The sequence below is a fragment of the Notamacropus eugenii genome, chromosome 3, assembly GCF_028372415.1.
Source record: "Notamacropus eugenii isolate mMacEug1 chromosome 3, mMacEug1.pri_v2, whole genome shotgun sequence".
In the NCBI taxonomy this organism is placed as follows: Eukaryota; Metazoa; Chordata; class Mammalia; order Diprotodontia; family Macropodidae; genus Notamacropus; species Notamacropus eugenii.
In genome coordinates, this window is record NC_092874.1 from 464718047 (window position 1) to 464736605 (window position 18559).

The 18559-nt window shown below is 38.4% G+C and overlaps 1 protein-coding gene across 8 annotated transcripts in view; it reads left to right on the forward strand.

The window, feature by feature from the left end:
- The window catches only part of FHIT (fragile histidine triad diadenosine triphosphatase), a 1742479-nt gene that overhangs the window by 1092965 nt on the left and 630955 nt on the right, over positions 1-18559 (forward strand). The window lies entirely within an intron of this gene.

The window sequence follows — 18559 nt, forward strand, 5'->3', positions numbered from 1 at the left end:
CAAAATGATAAATATGGATGTTTGCATATGTATTACCTATATCTGATCGTTTGCCATCTCAGGGAGTGGGGAGAGGAAGGAAGTAGGGAGTGATAGAATTTGGAACTCAAAACTTTAAAAAAAACCCAAATGTTAAAAATATATACTTTCACTTATAATTAAAAAATTAAATGTTATATACTAAAAAAAAGACAAAAGGAATGGTTTCAGAAAAATCAGGGAAAACCTATCTGAACTGATACAAAGTGAAGTGAGCAGAACCAGATCACTTTATACAGCAAAAACTATATTGTAATGATAATCAACTGTGAAAGATTAAGCTACTCTGATCAATACAAGATCCATGACAGTTCCAAAGAACTCATGATGAAAAATACTATCCTCTCCAGAGAGAGAGCTAATGAACCCTGAGAACAGATTGATGCAGTTTTTTTCCACTTTGGTTTTCTTGCTTTTGTTTTGTTTTCTTGCTTTTTTTTTGGCAACACGATTAATATGGAAATATATTTTTCATGACTTCACTTGTATAATGGGTATCATACTGTTTGCCTTCTCAATGGGAGGGGAAGGGGATGAAGGGAGGGAATTTGTAATAAAAAATGAATGCTAAAAAATAAAATAAAAAGCACAAAATAAATTTTAAAAGAGACTAATTGTTCCACTTGCTCTCATCTCTTAGCATTTCCATCACAAACCTGTTCCATCAGGCATCTCTTTTTTTCTTTCATCTTTAACCTCTCCTTTCCCATCAAATTTTGAATATGCTTCTCTATGCATACATAATATTCAGCTTCCCCTTACTCCTGCCACTACCTCATATTTTTTTCCCCTTCAGTTAAATTTCTCAAGGTCTCAAAACCTAACTGACAAAACTTCCTTAATACCTTCTCACAGCTTTCCCAACTTCATTTCCATCACAACTAGCTTACTGAGACAGTTTTCTCTGAGGTTTTCTTGTTGGTAATCAATGGCCCCTTTCCTCTATCTTCTCATCCTTTTTCATCTCCTAGTAGCACTGGACATAATGGACCACTTCTCAATCTTTGCCCCCTTTTCCTCCTGGATTCCAAAACAGTGCATTTTCATGGTTCAAAGAATCTCACGAGTTGGATGGAATCTCTGAGGCAATTTAATCCAACCTTTATATGAAGAGAATAACTTCTATGCTATCTGTGACAAGTAAATGGTCACCCAGCCTTAATTTGAAGACTTCTAGTGAGGGGAAACTTCTAGATAGCTTTCGCAGTTAGTAGTTAGGAAGTCTTTCCTTGCACCAATTTTTTTTTTTTTTGAGGCAGTTGTGGTTCTTACTTGCCCAGGGTCACACAGCTAATAAGCATTTGAGGCTGGATTTGAACTCAAATCCTCCTAATGCCTCCAGGGCCAATGCTCTATACACTGTGACTGTACTGTTTAACTGTTCCTCCTTGTAGCAATCCTAAATCTCTCTCTGTATCTTCCACTCATTCCTCCTATCATTCTTATTGTGACCAAGCAGAGCAAATCAAATCCTGCTTCCCATATCAACTCTTCAAATACTTGAAGTCCACGGTAATGGCCCCACTAAGTTCTGCCTTCTCTAGACTAAAACTTTCCATTGCCTTCAACCAGTCATCATGTGACATGGTCTCCAGTCCCTTCCATTCTTCTGATTGCCCCTTTTTAGGAGGTCTCTACAGTATATATAACTTCCTATCTAAAAAGATGGCACCCAGAATTGAACACAGTATTCCAGAGTGGACTCTCCAGGTCAGAGTTAGGTGTGACTATCACTAACTTTATTCTGCCTGCTTTGGCTTTCTTATATAGCCTAAGTTACATATTAGTTGTCCCCTCTTCCTCCTCTTTCATCATCTTCTTCTTTTCTCCCTCTCCTCCTCCTCCTCTTCTTCCTTCTTCTTCTTCAGTCATATAGAAGGGGGAATGTACATGTTCTAGTTAACCACAGAGGATAGGACCAAGAAAAATAAGGAAAACTTAAAGAGAAATAAATGTACGCTCAATTTTAGGAAAAACAAATAGCAATTAGAACTCCCCAAAGCGGAATGGGCAAAGTCAGCTGATGATGTGTTCCGCCACACTGGGGATGTTCAGGTGATAGCTTGACAAGCACTTATTGCAGCTGTATGGAGAATTCTTGTTCAGATATCACTTAGACTTTATGGCCCCTGAGGTCTCTTTTAATTTGAGGAATCTATGATTCTGTTAGTTTTGGTCTTGGTGTTAACTCTATTGGAGTTTGCAGTCCACTTAAAATGCCCGTATCCTTTTCACTTAAATTACACTCTAGCTACACTTTCAGTATCTTTCTTACATTAGAAAGTGATTGTTCCAAGTCATGTATAGGAATTTACATTCATCTCGATTAAATTTCTGCTTATTGAGTTTGGACCATTATTATAATGTGTCTAAATTGTCTTGGATCCTAATTCTTCCATCTGGAATTTTAACAATCCCCAGTTTCATGTCATTTACAAATTTAATAAACTGCTGTCTATGCTTTTATCCAAATAATTAATTAAAAATTCTGAACAGCATGGGACAAAGAAAAAATTGATGTGGTTTTCCATTAGAGACTTTTCTCTAAAGTTACATAGACTTGGTTAAATTATTCAAATAGTTCTAAATCTACCTACCCATACTATTATCTAATCTCTCCATTTTAGCAATCAGTCACTCAGCTAGTAAACATTTAGCAAGGGCTTACTACGTGCCAGGCACTTACTAATTACTGGAGATAGAAAAAGAGGCAATAAAACAGTCCCTGCCCTTAAGAAGCTCACAATCTATTGGAAGAAGACATACCAAAAGATACTAAAAAGGGTGGGGAGTAGACACTGAAGTGGTACAGCTGGTGGTGCCTTGGGACCCCTCCTTAAGGCTAACCTCCACCCTCCAATCAAAGAGAGGGAGGAGCCAGACGGGAGGAAGGGCTACTGAGGAAATGTGAATTCATGAGTTGATCTGATCTTGTAGAAAGATGAGTTTCTGGAGATAATGATGAAGTCCAGCAGAGCAGTTACATGGGAAATGAATCAATCAACACACACACACATTTATTAATCATTTAATATGTCAGGCACTGTGCCAGGTGATGGAGATACAAAAACAAAAATGTTGCTGCACAAAAGGAACTCACATTCTAGTGGGGAAGACAACGTATTTACCAGATACATACAGAGTAATGGATGGTAACCTTAGAGGAAAAGACACAATGATCTAGGGAAACTCACTCACCATTATGGAAATTAGTGTCTTCCACATGAGGGCTTTGTAATAAATATTTGCTGAATGGAGTTGGATTTTTCTACTCCTTAGATGATGTTTTAGGAGTCTTCTTGACCAAAATCAGGTTTTTGATGGCCAGCCTCTCAGTGATGAGCCTTTTTAAGCTTTTATGGACTGGTCGTTAGACAACAGAGGCATGGTCCATTGTAGATATCTGAAGCCTGTTAAGATAGGTAAAGTCTACAAATGCTTCAACTATGGTGGCATAGCCCTTGAGAGTCTAGTAACATTGCCACACTGTGTTGGACCATCAGAGTATGGCTTTGGTAAAGAGTGGCATGTTGCCATTTCTGAGATGGGAAGAATTGTTGAGGACATCATGAAGTTGTATGTAATGTCTAGAACCTCCAGCGTTGGTTTCTCAGTTACCCAAGATTCCTTCCATTTGACTATTGCTTTTGGACAGGAGCCTGTTCTACTTTTCTGAACATTATTAAGGCTAAATGTAGCACATGAACTGAGCTCCCGAGCAGCTGATGAATGGGTTCTACTATTTTATGGACAGTCTTTCCAGCAGGCACTCAGAAAGAGATCGTCCCCAGGCTTACTGTGGTCAAAGCCAGTGAAGGGCTTTTCGTGTTTTGCTCTTGGCTTAGGAAAGAGCTATTTGTTATTACCAACGTGCTTCCCATCCTAGATTCCCTTGCCAGGTTCTTCTAATGCAGTTCTCTGTTTTAACGCAGTCATTGATAACACCTTTCAAAAGTCCTTGTTTTCTAGAAAATGTCTTCCAAATTGCTTCCCTCAAAACTCTTCTTGATTAGATGCTCATTTTGTTCTTAAATTTTCTTTTGCATTATTTTGTTTCTTTTTGCCGGAATGGAGAGGGAAATGACGAGGCCAAGGAGTAGGCATTCTTTCATGCAAATGGAAAAAAAAATAAGTTCTGGAATATTTTTAAAGATAATTTCTACTATAGAAATTTAATTATCAGTTAAAAGACACTTCCTAAAATTATTCATTTTAATACAGTGGGATATTCCACCTATTTAATATTAGATCATTCTTTGCCCCCACGTGTGATATTTTATTAAGAACTAATTCAAACGTCTTCTCTTCAGAAGATTTTATTGATATTTTCTTTGTCATTAACTTTTCTGAATAGATTCCCTCCCCCACCTCAAAGGCCACCCCTTGTAACAAATAAAAAAGGACGGGGAAAGAAAAAGATCCGCCGAAAACTACTCAGCTCATCCCTCAAGTCAAAAAGTACATGCTGTGTTTTGCTTCAACAGTCCCCCGCCTCTGCCTCTAATAGAAAGACACAATTTCTCATGTTTTGCAGTCCCAAATTAGCCATTATATTGAAACAGTTTGTTTTTCTTCCTTCCTTCTTTTCTCTTTCCCTTCTTTCCTTTCCCTCCTTCGCTCCTCTCTCCTTCATTCCTCGTTTCCTTCTTTTCTTCCTGCCTGCTTTTCTCTTTCCCTCCCTTCCTTTCCCTCCTTCCCTCCTCTCTCCTTCATTCCTCTTTTCCTTCTTTTCTTCCTTCCTGCTTTTTTCTTTCCCTTCTTTCCTTTCCCTCTTTCCCTCCTCTCTCCTTCATTCCTCGTTTCCTTCTTTTCTTCCTGCCTGCTTTTCTCTTTCCCTCCTTTCCTTTCCCTCCTTCCCTCCTCTCTCCTTCATTCCTCATTTCCTTCTTTTCTTCCTGCCTGCTTTTCTCTTTCCCTTCTTTCCTTTCCCTCTTTCCCTCCTTTCTCCTTCATTCCTCTTTTCCTTCTTTTCTTCCTTCCTGCTTTTTTCTTTCCCTTCTTTCCTTTCCCTCTTTCCCTCCTCTCTCCTTCATTCCTCGTTTCCTTCTTTTCTTCCTGCCTGCTTTTCTCTTTCCCTCCTTTCCTTTCCCTCCTTCCCTCCTCTCTCCTTCATTCCTCATTTCCTTCTTTTCTTCCTTCCTGCTTTTTTCTTTCCCTTCTTTCCTTTCCCTCTTTCCCTCCTTTCTCCTTCGTTCCTCGTTTCCTTCTTTTCTTCCTTCCTGCTTTTTTCTTTCCCTTCTTTCCTTTCCCTCTTTCCCTTCTCTCTCCTTCATTCCTCTTTTCCTTCTTTTCTTCCTTCCTGCTTTCCCTCTCTCCATTTACATTGTTGTAGTAACTGTTTAAATTATTTTCTTAGTTCTGCTTACTTTTGTCCACATTAGTTCATAAAAGGGCTACCTTGCTTCACTGACTTCTTCTTATTCATATTCATATGAATTATTACTGTGTAGCAATATTTCATGACATTCACATCACAACTTATTTAGCCATTTTCCAATTGATGGGCACAGACTTTGTTCTGTTTTTGATTCCTGATCCTCCGATCCCAACTCAATGCCTTTGCCCTGGCTGGCTCCTCTGCCTGGAATATGCCACCCCCTCACCTCCCAGAGACCCCCTCTTCCTTTGAAACTAAGGTCAGGTGCCATCCTCTGTATGAAGTCTTTTCTGATTCCCCCAGCTCTTTCTCAGTCTTCATTTTACCCTCCCGCAAAGGGATTTAGTTGACTTCAAAGAAAAGAACTCTGCTAGAACTGTATTGGAAGAGAAAGAGAGACAGAAGAGAGGAAGGATGAATAGTAGGGAAGGGAAAGAAGGAATGAGTCTTATGGCAGACAGACATCACCCAGACAGAATAAAACCTCTTTTTACCACCTCCTTTTTGTGTCTTTATTTTTTTGTGTCTTACATATCAAATGGGATAACACTTGTGAAACACTTTACAAACCTTAAAGCTCTATCATCCTCATCATCATTATTACCATTATTATATAGCAACTCAGGCGTATGCTTTCAGAGAGATACAAAAGGGAAAAGTCGAAGAAGAAAATGACAAAACAATATGTTGGCTGGCAGGGACAGTGATAACTCTCTGTCATCCCCAGAACATGTGAGTTTGGGATGTTCTTGGTTGATATGTCCTCTTTATGCTGGAGATCTCAATGTATTTCATCAGTGTTGTCTTACTCACATTCCATCTTTGGGGACTGGCCAAGATGATAGTCATTGTCCCGTCCCTTTATGGATAGAAATGAAAACTGGAAGAGGTGAAGGGCCATTATCCATCATCCATCCAATGGCAGACCTAAAAATTTAGCTTGGGCAGTCCAAACACCTGTTTGTCTCAGCTGTTAGGTGGCATGTTCTTTTATGTCCTGAGAGTTTGGTTATTTCAATGCTATATCCTAGATTCTTTTTTTTTTTTTTGTCAAGGAAAAGTTAGTACCAGGAACTACCACACACGCACGCACACACACACACACACACACACACACACACAAACACAAACACACGCAGACAGAAAGAGAGAGAAAGAGAGAGAGAGAGAGAGAGAGAGAGAGAGAGAGAGAGAGAGAGAGAGAGAGAGGAAATTTCTAATACTTAAACTAATAACATACTTTTTTGTATAAAGGAATATGATGGCTTTCTTACTACATAATTATTACTATAGGGGAATGAAACCATTTTAAAAGGCCTTCCCATATTGGCCTCTACTTTATTTAGACAAACTCTCCATAATAAAATCATTTGAATGTTTAAGCTTTTCTGCCCTCCTTGTGGGGTTTAACTTTCAGACTAGGCTAAAATGTTAACATCTAATTTCTTAAGACGAGTTTACAGTTCAGAGCAGGTGATTCCATAGTGCACTTGGCAAACTATCAGGAAATTTGTCAGCCTCTCAACGTCTACATCCCCTAATAAGCTCTTCCAATAAAAATGCGATTAAAACGCTCCGAGAGGCTTGGGCTTTGCCTATGGCAGTCTGAATTTCTCTCCCTTACCCATCATCAGCATGACATATCACACTGAGCTTTGTCAGCATTTCTCCTGCATAGATTAAGTGTAAACACATTTTTAAAGGACCAGCTTTAAATCTCTCTCAATAATAAGAGTGACTGCTGGTTAAATGGGGCAGGTGAAGTTTACCTAATGGAGACATGATTGTCAAGTTGTCATGGGATCTAACACATTTCCTCATTGACTATTGAAATCTTTTTCTTCTCTTTATTCCTTCTTTTGAAGAATAATAAGAATTCATGGGCTTCTTACGAGAAAGAAAGTTGCTTGAGAGTAAAGATTTAATGTCGTTACAGTGGAAAGAGCCCACACTCTAAAGTAAGAAGATCTGGGTTTAAATACAGTCTCTTACACTTACTCCTTGTGGAGCCTTGAACAATTTGCTTACCCTGCATGGTCTTCAGTTTTCTCATCTGTAAAATGACAGGGTTAAATTAAGAAACTACTAAGGTGCCATCCATCTCTAGGTTTATGATATTCTGAATATTGTATATGGAGGACCTCACATATATATGCTTTATATATTACATGTAATAAATGACATACTACATCTGGAGGAACTCAGATCTATCTGGAAAGGACAGCCTGTACCATCCAGGAGTTCTTACCCTTTTTGTGTGTTTGGCAATCCTGTGATTGCCTTCTCAGAATCATGTTTTTGCATGCACAAAATAAAATATAATTACGAAGGAAACAAATGATGTTGAAACAAATACATAATTAGATCTAAGTTCACAGGTTCCCTGAAATCTGTCCATTGATCCCTGGTTCTGAACTTTTGCTCCAAACCAATAACCATCAGGATCTTTGGTTCTCATATTTGAAATTCTCCCAAATTCCTCAATCATTTCCCCAAGAAGTCGTAAAACATTAGGAATGAGAGATGACAGATTCATTTTTGAGAAATTGAAAGGGTATCTCCAGGTATTCCATAGATCACTGAGATCTTTAGAAAAGTTTTCTATGTGCTGTTTTATGTATGTATGCATGCATGTATATATATATGTGTGTATGTATGTATTATGTATTTTTTCTCCTAATGAGCTATTTAGTATTGAAAAAATAAAACCTTAAAATTATTGGATGCTAACACCTCTTAAACCAAGCAGTGCCAGCTGGGGCCCTTAAGGTTATGCCCAGTCTCATCAAAGACATGATTGGTTCTATATGGATGGAAGCTGGTTTTTTTGCGGGGGAGGGAGGGTGCTTGGTGGGGGAATAAGTGAGGAAGGAAGGCGGTGAAAGGTAAGGGAGAGAACCTGCCCCTATTTCTATGTTCTAGTACTGATATTTAAACATTGTGGGGGGAGTCTCAGTGTCTCCACTTCTGGGGGCAACTCATAAACTTTTTTGAGACTCACTTTCCCCACCTGTAAAATGAGAATGCTCTCTCAGGTTCCATTCAGTTCTAAATCTATAATCTTGTAACTGACATGAAGTAAGAAATAGAAAATCTATGATCCTTCTACTAGAAAGTTAAAACAAATACTGGATTAACTAGAATGGGGATCGTAATAACAAAATTGAGTTGTGCATAGGCTACGTTGTAACAATAGGAAAGAGAGGTTAGCACATTTTTTTATTGATTAAGGAAAGGTCATTGAGCTAATATGTATTGCTTATTATATATGCACTTAGCACAGTATCTCTCATAAAAATGTTTATTGACTGTTTATTGACTGACAGGGACCAAATCATGGAATCAAAGGTACAGAGTTCAAATCCCATCTTTGACCCTTACTAGCTCTGCGACCTTATACAAGTCAGTTAAACTCTATTGGTCTCAGTTTCCTCATTTTTAAAATTATGGGACTGTTTGAGTAATCTCTATGTTTCCTTCATGCTTAAAATCTGTAATTCTATGACTAAAGGAAAAGAACTTTTTTTGGGAGGGAAACTATACTTTTACTCAGTTTTATTAATAATAAAAGAGAAAATAGTCAGAAAAGTACTCTATCAACATTAAACCTTCCCCCCAGAAGTACTTGTGTTATGTTCTTTTTTCCCTTAGGCAATTCTTTGTCATCCTTCAAAGCTCAACTCAGATATATATTACTTCTAACATGTAGCCTTCTCTGGGCCTTTTATTTTGTCACTTTTTCTCCCTTCTCCATTTTCTTTGTAGTTTTCTGGTTTGTAAACATGCATCCGTCCTCTCCAAGTACCCAATGGAACGTAAGCTTCTTGAGACTAGGGACGTTTTCTTTCTTTTCCTGCCTCTACATAATAAATACTTTGTAAATGCCTTTTGGATGGAACTGAATTGAACTGCATGGACAGGAAGTGTTGTTTCAGGGCTGAACAGCTTTCCTGCTGCTCCCCACTCTTTTAGTGCAGGATAATTCTACAAGTGGGACTTGAAATGAATGAATTTATTTCTTCTCATCTACTTAAATAGTTTAGTGAGTTTTGCTCTAATGATTTAATGTGAATTCTTTTAAGTCTGAATCAGAGATTCCATGTAAAAAGAGATTTGGGTCCATCTGGGTGAATTCTCATTTTCCCCACCCATGTGACCCCACCAAGGAAATGTGGGGACATTTCTGCAAGGTCCTGACATTGACTCTTCATTTGTAAACACAACAATATTCCCAGTATCAAGAAAGGGACTTTTATTAAAAGGAGGAAAACAAAGTAGATGTTCCTGAATGAAGAATCACCAGTCCATTTTCTTTGATCTCTTTGAGGTATATATGTAGGAATGGTATAGCTGTGTCGAAGGAGATCGTGGTTCAGTGACTTTTAGGGCCTAAGGACAAAACGCTTTTTAGGATGGCTGGACCAGGTAATCATTAGCCCCAAGGATTCCCCCACATAAACTCTTCATCCATGAGTTCTGTTACATAAAATTAGAAAACTAAGGCCTGGGGAGGTCATGACCTAGGGTCTTCAAAGCCCATCTAGTACAGCAATATGATTTTACAAATGAGGAAACTGAGGTCCATAAAAGTTAAGTGACTTGCCCAAGGTCACATAGGTAGTAAGTGAAAGAGCTTCAGATTCATAAGCTCAGTCAATGAACAATGAATCATTTATCATTCATTTATGTGCCTACTTTATTCCGGGCACTTCAGTTCATGCTGAAATCAGAGGATTAGAGTAGGAAGGGAGGTGAAAGGTCACTAATCCAACCCCTCATTTTATATGGAACCTGAGACCCTAGAGATTTTAAGTGAATTGCCCAAGGTCATGTCAGTAGTAATAGCAGACACAGCATTTGAACCCAGGGCCTGTGACTGAATCCAAGGCCATTTTTAAGGCAGCATTCTATTTGTGTGCCAAAGACCCTCACCAGAAGTCTTTAGCAAAGGCTGAATGACCACTTGTCTGTCAGGCATGTGGTAGAGGGGTTTGTAGTTCCGGTAAAGGTTGAACCCTATGGCTTATGAGTGTCCTTCTATCTTAGAGTCTATGGCTCTTCTCTCACCATCTAAGCCCAGGTATTTCCCTGTGTTGTTCTGTTGTTAACAGCTGTAGCAGCAAGCACCCTGGCACGTCCAGGATGGTCTGCTAGCACAGGTTCTTAGATTTGCTTTTCTAAAAGGAAAGGAACTTTTGAGAAGTCAACAATCTTCTTTAATCACATGTACCAACAGAGAAAATACAAGCAGAGAAATAAAGGCCAACAGACAGGGCTTCTACTATCTTCTTCATAAGCAATATATACATCACAGAGCAACAGAAAAATCCAACTGCCTTACCATTACATACATATATAGTTAGTTCCCAGACCCAGAGTCTCATCTGGTACATGAACCTTCTTCCAAAGAATAAGTCTCCAAAAGAAAACCTCACCTCGGAGTATTTATATACTTTTCAGAGCCAGCGGGCATCAAGATCCTTTTGACTAAGGCTTCATTAGCAATTAACAAAAGGTGTGAGCCTTCCTACAAAACAAGCCTCCCCTAATCAAGCTTCCCTTAATGGGCTCCACCAGAGGAGTGGGAAGATCTTTTAACTCTCATTAACATTACTTTAACATAACCACAGTCCAGCAGTCCTTCTCATAGCAGTGTGATACAAGAAGAAAGGGTTTGGGAGCCAAAAGATCTGGTTGTAAACAAATCCTTGACTGCCAGTGTAACCTTGAACCACTCAGTTAACTGCTCTGAACCTCAGTGTTCCCATCTGTAAAGTAAGGGGTGCTGCACTACAGGACCTCTGGGTTTCCTTCCAAATCTGGCTCTAAGATCCTATGATCCATTCAAAGCACCATTTTATCAGCAAAATGAGAAAGGATAGACTTAAGAGCTATTAGAAATTCCCTGGCCTCTTCATCAATGGAAACCTTCAGATGTCTCCTTGTCATCTGGGGGTTTTAGAGCTTCCTGCAGTGTGTCATACCACAATGTGGAATTATAAATTCTGTTTTCAGAGATGCCTTGAAGAACCATATCACAGAATCATAGCGCGAAGGAATTCAGTGTCCATTTAGGCCTAAACCTTAATTTACAGATAAGGTAACTGAGGACCAAATAACAGTTTGGAATCCAGCTTTTCATTCATGATGAGTTTCAGTTTCATATATGCTTCCTTCATAAATTGTAGACACAGTTATGTTGACTAAAGACTGAATGCCCTTTCCCCCTCCACCAACTAATACAAGTATCCTCCACTGAGGTGATGCTCCCCATTTTTCCAGAAACCATCATAACACACTCCCCTTCTTCTTTAGTTACTGCTTTTCAGCATATTTAAATCACAGAAAACAACAAAATTTGTTCATTACTTGCTCCTCCCCAAGCTGGATTCATGTGGTATGTTTGAGGTCTTTTGAAAGCCCGTTTAAAGTTATACATGTCCTTAGGATAATGCCATTCAAGTTAGGTCAACAAGTATTTATCAAGAATGTAAAATGTGCCAGGTGCTGTGCTGTGCTTAGTGCTACTATTCACATACATGAGCTCAGAAAAAGAGGAGAGACAGAGGATGAGCCTCTGATCAGTCACACTCACTGCTTTATCAGATGGCACCCAGCAAGCAAAAGAAAGAATTGATAATTCCTACAGGATTGATCCAGATACTGTTTCTTTGTGGGTGAGTAATTTACTCCCTACTTGTTACTTGGATCTGTGTATTTTTTTTTTCAAGCTCCAGTGATCAAATGAGATAATGTATCTTTGTACTTTGTAAACCTTAAATTTCAATAGAGGTGTCTATAGTTTGTATTATTTATAGTCATGGGAATTATTTTAGTGGCCTAAAAAGTGTTAGACATAAACATCTTATATGAAACATGAGGATTGTTTTCCATGGAAAACAGTAGATCAGTAAAAGGGGGAAGATTTTTACTTTTGACTTTCCAAAAATCTTAGAGAGAAACATTTTAGAGCAATTTTATCTATGGTTCATTTGGAAAAAACACATGCCCCTACTTACCCCATTTTCAGCATCATTCCCACCAAAAGATATTCCTGCGACTTGAAACAACAAGAACTGGGTAGCTAGACACAGTAGATAGTGCTGAACTTGGAATCAGGAAGACCTGAGTTTGAATCCTGCCTTTGACACTTATTAGCTTGGTGACCCCAGGCAAGTCACTTCAATCCTTTATGTCTCGGTTTTCTCATTTAGAAAACGAGGCTATGAGATAAGTGACCTCTAAGGTTGCTTCCAGCTCTAAACCATGATCCTTTGACTGAATTCTTTAACTCATTGAATTCTCTTGGAAAGTGGGTCTCTCTGGCTGGCACCATAATTACAATCCTGACTGATACAACCTGTCTGGCATCTAGTATTGAAAAAAGGTTGGTCTGCCCTGAGGGTCTTTTCCCATTTTTCAAATACATCAAAAAGAGAGAGGCTCTGTCTCCTGGGAATAGACTTTAGTGAAGTATTGCCCTCCTTGCTGGATATCGATTTTATTTTTAATGCCAGAAATACATTTTGCTGCAAAGCTATTTCCTGATGACAAAAGCACTCATTGAAAGGAGCCCAGGCTTCTTAGTTTGCATTTTGAATTATAAATGCTAAGTTTATAGGTTCATTTATTGGTTCTATGAAAATGGAAACAATTCCCCTACCCCCTGCCTTTTTTATTTTATTTTTTATTTTTAGGTCAAGTCATAATCTGATTCACAGCATAGCCAGAAAAGACACCAAATTTATGTCAAAGCAAAATCACTTTTGGAAGTATTTACAGAGGTTTGCATACCTTTTTTCTTTTTTAGGTCATTTTATAAAACCAACTACAAACATAAGGCTTACTCTGTCACTGGGGTGGTTCAAGTGTGGCCCCTGGGGGAGAGGCGAGATTGACTTTGGCAAGCTCCACGTGTTTCTTAATCCCTCATCCTCTGGTGAAAGAGAACAGCCTATTTCATGGGGCCAGTAGGAGATGAGGGCTAGAAAAATGCACTGTTTGTGTGATGTGTTCTTCTGCCCACAGTGACACCTGCTGAGATTCATTACATTGTTATTTCATATTAGCCTTTTCCAGAATTAATTACATATCTGTAATCAGGCAACCATAGCTGCTGTTTGTGAGTAACATCTCATGTACAACGGGAAACAAGGGAATTGACGACAATTAAGGGCTGAGTTTATCCAGGATGAAGAATGCTAGTTTAGGCATTCGTCCATCCCTCTCTTGCCTCGGGAGGGCCATAGAAAACTGAAGAATGTCAAGGGAAGGTATGGAGAGCATTCTGCCATTGCCGTCTGAGAAAATGGTGGCAGCCTCTTCAGGGGCATTTGTTTCATAGTCTCAAAAACATAGTTTCTATTTCCCCAAAGTCCTTGCCCCGGACTTGGTGGTTGCTCAATACATATTTATTGGGGACATGAACTGGGCAGTTAGGTGGCACAATGGATAGAGTGCCAGCCCCAGAGTTGGAAGGACCTGAGTCCAAATGTGATTTTAGACATTTACCAGCTGTGTGACACTAGGCAATCACTCAACCCTGTTTGCCCCAGTTTCCTCATCTATAAAATGAACTGGAGAAGAAAATGGCAAACCACTCCAATATCTTTACCAAGAAAACCCAAGTGGGGTTATGAAGAGCCAGACTTGTCTGAAATGACTCGACAATAACAACAATATTGTATAACAATTCGCATGCTACAAAGCACTTTTAGGTGAACTCATTACTCTCTAAAGTCCCTTACAATCCTAAAATCCTGGCCCAGTGCATCAAATATAGTAAGAAATTAAATGTTTGTTAAGTGAATTAATGAGTCTCCGCTATACATAATTAGATAGATACATTACTGGATTTGGGGGTGGAATCCCACAATATATTTCTGAACTATATTTGAATGACTTATTTTCAGATTTCTCTATTATCAGAATAAAAGGAGACTCCAAGACATAGAGGTGAGAGAGGGCGTGAATGTGCACCTCAGACAGGGTACATTCCAGTGCTCTCAGTGCTTTGGGACTGTGAGAAGCAATAGAATAGAGTTGAGGTTGACTGTAACATTAATTCTGCTAATCTTTACACCATCAGCTAGAGGATCATGACTTTCAGGTAGTCCAATAATTCTTAAATCAGCTCTCCTCAGTCTGTTTTCCAAGTCAGCTGTTCTTTTCCCATGAGCTATTTCATATTCTTCTCTTTTTTTCATCCTTTTGATTTTGTTTAATTACTTCTTAATATCCGATGGAGTTATTAGCTTCCATTTGTCCAATTCTAATTTTTAAGAAATTATTTTCTTCAGTAACCAATCATACCTCCTTTTCCATTTGGCCAATTTTACTTTTTAAGGAGATTTTTTTTTTTTTCCCTTCTCTTCAGTGAATTTTTTATGCTTCCAGTTCTTGTGCTTCCTTTGTCAATTGTTGACTCTTCTTTCATGTTTCTTTTGCATCACTCTTGTTTCTTTTCCCAATTTTTCCTCTATACCTCTCTTATTTGATTTTTAAATTCCTTTTAGAACTCCTCCAGGAATTATTTTTTCTGAGCCTGACACCAGTTCACCTTTTCCTTTGAGGCTTTGCATGTAGCCATTTTGACACTGTTGTCTTCTTTTGAATTTGCATTTTGATCTTCAGTATCACCACAGTAGCTTTCTATGGTCAAGTTCTTTTGTTGTTGTTGCTGCTGCTGCCATTATTTTCTCATTTTCTCAACGTAATTTTTGTTTTTTAACTTTATCTTAAAGTTGGGCTCTGCTCCTGAGGTGGAGGGAACATTGTCTCAAGCTTCAGGTTTTTGTGATGCTTTTCCAGAGCTAGTTCTGGGAGTCTGTATATTTTCAGTTCTTCCAAATTTGTATAATCTAAAGAGAGGTGTGCCTAGGAGAGAGGTGTTCTCCTGATTATGATCTGGTCTGTGAGTGACCACAAGCACTCTTTTCCATCCTGTTCCACTGCAGCTGCAAGTTCTAGCGTATTAGTGTTCTTTCTCACTCCAGGACTGAGACATGGGCAATACAACAGATTCCTGCACCCAGTGCCTTCAAAGTGTCCCTGGTAATCTCTTTTCAACCACTCATCTGGCCCCCTTACTGTTTGTGGGCTAAGACCTCAGAAGCACCAATTCAGTCACCTTTAAGACTTGTTGCTGGCTTGCCAGGATGGAGCCTGTGCTCCATTCTCACCCCAATGAAACAGACTTTCCTGTTGACCTTCCAAATTGGCTGGGCCTAGAAAATTGTTTCACCACATTCTTTTGTTGGTTCTGCAACTCTAGAATTCATTCTGAAGTGTTATTTTGAAGTTGTCCGGAGGGTAATTTGGGAGAGATTAGGCAAGTCCTTCCCTTTACTCTACCATCTTTGCTCCATCTCTCCATAATTGTATGTCAATATGCTTGGTTTGCTTTATAACCCCATTAATTTTGTATGTAACACCAACTCTTCTTTGGAGAAGGGGTTCATGGTCTTCTTTATCAACTGCCAAAGGGATCCAAGACACAAAAAAAGGAGAATAATTTCCAAGGTAGAACAGCAAAAACTAGCTATTCAATTCTAATGATGACTTGATCACTTTGCCCTACTAATTAGACTTTTATCAGTCTCCTAGCTTTGCACATCCCTCTCCAAATTATATCAATCCCAGTTTGTTTTTCAACTCTGTACTGCCTTAAATTTATTCTTTGTCTTCTCAATCCAGCTATAAGGCTCAAATTTGCTCAAACCATACTCAATATGCAAATACCATATTTTGATGGAGAACATGGCTATGAGATCTGCTTGTCTGTCCATCATCTGGTTCTCCATTTGTGTTTGCAAGTAACGAAGATTGACTTGGCTAAGCCAGAAAAAGCAGAGCATTGAATAAATGCATCAACAGAAGTTTGTAAGGAATGATAAGGCAAAAATATATTTTTTTCATTTTAAGAACTTGAATATTTTGCTAACAAATTGAACATGTTCACCCAAACTAGAATCATCCATAATAAATCTCACTAGATGCTGCCAGGTAGATTTGACACATGTCTCTAAAGGTCCATAACTAAATACTATGATGTCTAAATAGATTTAAGAACTCTGTATAGATAGAAAGGACATCAGAAGTCATTGAATTCAGTTTCCCACTCAGCTGATAAAAAGTTTGAATCATTATCCATAATCTTCAACTCAATGACTCTGACCTTTTGCATTTTTTTTAACTTCTGGAGGTGTCCTGTCCTCTGAACATTTTTAAAACATCTCAAAGGGAAAGGACTCTATTTTCCTGGATGCCTTGGCCCAGTGCATGATGATTCATTGAAGAAAATCAAGGGCTCCATTTTTCATGAGGTCATGTGACCATGACACAACTTTTAAAATGTATAGAGTCATAAGTTTTTTAGGAAGGAGGACAGTCACAAATGGTTCAGTAATGGTGTCAAGGTCAACATTAAATGCTTGGCTACCCAAGATACGTGAGGAAAATACTGCAGGAAAAGATGACATTCTTAGCTATGGAAAGCTGAAGGGAACTAGAGCGGATAGATGGTCTCCACCCTGAAATTTTGAACCCTGTAGTTCCAGCTTCAGAGAGATGTTGCCCAAGTCTTCTCTATTATAATTTCAACTGAGAAGTGTTCAAGACCCAAACTACTCAGAAGGGAAGGATAAATAAAACTGAAGTACTTGGGACTGTGGTATGGCATTACATGCTAGTACTTTACTATTCATTTGAGTCCTAGATAAATATTATATATTTCTAAACCTAATGGTATCCTTTGAATTATTAGCAGTTTAAAACTAAATAGCTTAGGTATAAGTGACTTCATATACATAAACACACACACATGCATGCACACGCATATATACATTATGTATAAATATATACACATATACATACATGCACATATAATATTTATACATGCACATATACACATATGTACATACATATATACATACATGCATGTATGTGTGTCTGTGTATCAGGGCAGAGGCAAAAGTAAGTCATTAAACAGATAATCTATCATTAAAAGTCTTCTCAATGTGAACCTTAGATTGAAAGAATCTAGAGTGAGCTAGCTACTCAAGGAAGTAATATAAAAGTATCAGGGCATCTATGTGGTACAGTGGACAGAGCACTGTACTTGGAACCAAGAAGATTCCTCTTCTTGAGTTCAAATCTGGCCTCACACATTTACTAGGTGTGTGTCACTTAGCCCTGTTTACCTCAGTTTCCTTATCTGTAAAATGAGCTGGAAAAGGAAATGGCAAACAACTCCAGTATCTTTGCCAAGAAATTCCCAAAATAGGGCCATGAAGAGTTGGTCAAACCTGAAACCACTCAATAACAATAAAATAAAAGTATAATTCATTCTTCACTACTAAGTACAATGTGACTGTGTGAACCAGTAACGTCAAACTCAGAAACTGGAGCCACTAAACTGTACATTAGGATCCCTATCGGTAACATACTGACTTGGCAAACCACATATTAACAGATATGTTCTACTGTATTTTTTTAAATATAAAAGTTCATACATTTATTAAAAAATTCCAGTCATAAATAATCAGGTTCAGGATACCTTTGGAAGTGTTTTGTACTCCAAACTTCTGTCAGTTCATTTGGAACACCACTGGCCTGAATTTGCCAAAGAGAAGTAAATCTATTAAACTCTCACTTTATCTGGGAGGTTTCAGGGTAGTGTGGTAGTGTCTGTAAGAAGAATCTGCAGAAGAGCAGGGACAAGAATTTCCCAGTAATGGGAAGGTGGTAGAAGGTCTGCCATCTGTGTAGGTGGGATGAATATCCCTTCTGATGAGATAGTAGATTCTTCAAAGTATACAAGTACGTGCTCCGTTTCCTGTAAGGGGAATAGTTAACGATCTTGCATTCCACAGTCTTAAATTTATGGCTTAAATTTTGTTCTCTACAGTAATACCACTGTAGATTATTAATGTTTCCATTCCTTGTGTGAAAATTTGTTACCTTTACTGCTGAACAAATGCATTTTTCAATGAGTCTCTTGAATTATTCCATCTTGATGTAAAGAATTTTTTTGGGGGGAAAAAAAAATCCCTGACTTGGCTTGTTAGAAAACATTACATGAGTTTCACCACCTCCCTTGGGTGTATCTTACAACCATAAGTTGACAGTGGTTGTGTTTTGTAG